General features: G+C 42.2%; 1 protein-coding gene across 2 annotated transcripts in view; it reads right to left on the bottom strand.

The window, feature by feature from the left end:
• LOC110515875 (testican-2-like) overlaps positions 1–2,500 on the bottom strand; it is a 113,019-nt gene that overhangs the window by 76,632 nt on the left and 33,887 nt on the right. The gene's annotated exons all lie outside the window — the stretch shown is intronic.

Raw genomic sequence — 2,500 nt, 5'->3', positions numbered from 1 at the left:
AGCTGCCCAATTACCACCTAGCACGGATCATTCTCTCCCTGTTCACCAGCAGCTGCCCAATCACCACCTAGCACGGATCATTCTCTCCCTGTTTACCAGCAGCTGCCCAATCACCACCTAGCACAGATCATTCTCTCCCTGTTTACCAGCAGCTGCCCAATCACCACCTTGCACGGATCATTCTCTCACTGTTTACCAGCAGCTGCCCAATCACCACCTAGCACGGATCATTCTCTCACTGTTTACCAGCAGCTGCCCAATCACCACCTAGCACGGATCATTCTCTCACTGTTTACCAGCAGCTGCCCAATCACCACCTAGCACGGATCATTCTCTCACTGTTTACCAGCGCGGCTGCCGACACTGTCTGTCCACCTGTCATGTCTACAGTCTGTGAAGTAGTGCGATCAACCAAGACAAAGTCTTTGAAAACTAGAAAACTGTCTGGAGTCATCAAAGTCAATGGACCGCAGGGCACCAAAGCGTATATGTAGTGCACTACACAGGGAATAGGGTAGCATTTGGGACACAGAGGCACAGAACTGACGGGATGGACAGTTGGTATTTGGTGTAAAATACACCATTGAGTTAACACAGGAAGTCCTTTCATTTATTCCATTTCACTGTTCTGGAATCAGTCCAAGGTCATTTACACAACAACACACACACACACACACACACACACACACACACACACACACACACACACACACACACACACACACACACACACACACACACACACACACAAACAAACACACACCACAGCCCTACCATATTTGTTCTATCATTCACTGGCCCGCCCCCCTGTATTCAGCAGAAATACAGCCCAGCCCCTTCCCTTCCTCCCGTAACTCAAGCTAGTAAATAAACATCGTTCTCTGTCTAGTTAGCAGTACTGAGACCCCGTGTACAATATATCACTATGGGATGTTTACAGCCCACACAGGGAGAGCCAGAGAGGCAGCCCGCATCCCAAATGGTGCTCTATTCCCTACACAGTGCACTACTTTTAACCAGAGCCCTACATAGGCCCTGATCCATATAGGGAACAGGGTTCCATTTGGTACGCTGCCCCACAGAGAGTCAACGGGAGGAAGGCTATAAAGTCTGACATCAGGTTACATCACAGAGCAGAGCAGAGTCGTAGGACTTCACCATTTCATTTCAGACCAGGCCGTTTCTCTAAGGTAAATAACATGTTTTGTGTTGTCAGTAAATTGACCTAGTCCCATATCTATTAAACTCTATATCATCTGGTTCTATATCTATTACACTCTATATTATCTGGTTCTATATCTATTAAAGTCTATATCACCTGGTATTAAAGTCTATATCACCTGGTTCTATATCTATTATAGTCTATATCACCTGGTTCTATATCTATTAAAGTCTATATCACCTGGTATTATAGTCTATATCACCTGGTATTATAGTATATATCATCTGGTTCTATATCTATTAAAGTCTATATCACCTGGTTCTATATCTATTAAAGTCTATATCACCTGGTTATATATCTATTAAAGTCTATATCACCTGGTCCTAAATCTATTAAAGTCTATATCACCTGGTTCTATATCTATTAAAGTCTATATCACCTGGTTCTATATCTATTAAAGTCTATATCACCTGGTCCTAAATCTATTAAAGTCTATATCACCTGGTATTAAAGTCTATATCACCTGGTTATATATCTATTAAAGTCTATATCACCTGGTTCTATATCTATTAAAGTCTATATCACCTGGTCCTAAATCTATTAAAGTCTATATCACCTGGTTCTATATCTATTAAAGTCTATATCACCTGGTTCTATATCTATTAAAGTCTATATCACCTGGTATTAAAGTCTATATCACCTGGTTCTATATCTATTAAAGTCTATATCACCTGGTCCTAAATCTATTAAAGTCTATATCACCTGGTTCTATATCTATTAACGTCTATATCACCTGGTATTAAAGTCTATGTCACCTGGTCCCACATCTATTAAAGAGATATATGCCCAGGTGATACAGACTAATAATTCGTCTATATCACCTGGTCATACACTGAGTGTACAGAACATTAGGATCACCTGCTCTTTCCATGAAATAGACTGACCATGTGAATCCAGGTGAAAAATATGATCTATTATTGATGTTACTTGTTAAATCCACTTCAATCAGTGTAGATGAAGGGGAGGAGACGGGTTAAAGAATGATCTTTAAGCCTTGAGACATGGATTATATATATATGCCATTCAGAGGGGGACTGGGCAAGACAACACATATTGAATTGCCTTTGAACAGGAAATGGTCGTAGACGCCAGGCGCAACGGTTTGAGTCAGGCGTAACGGTTTGAGTCAGGCGCAACGGTTTGAGTCAGGCACAACGGTTTGAGTCAGGCACAACGGTTTGAGTCAGGCACAACGGTTTGAGTCAGGCACAACGGTTTGAGTCAGGCACAGCGGTTTGAGTCAGGCACAACGGTTTGAGTCAGGCGCAACGGTTTGAG

This window comes from Oncorhynchus mykiss, chromosome 23, assembly GCF_013265735.2.
Source record: "Oncorhynchus mykiss isolate Arlee chromosome 23, USDA_OmykA_1.1, whole genome shotgun sequence".
In the NCBI taxonomy this organism is placed as follows: domain Eukaryota; kingdom Metazoa; phylum Chordata; class Actinopteri; order Salmoniformes; family Salmonidae; genus Oncorhynchus; species Oncorhynchus mykiss.
Note: the sequence above shows the minus strand (reverse complement) of the source record. Positions and strands in the feature narration are given on the sequence as shown.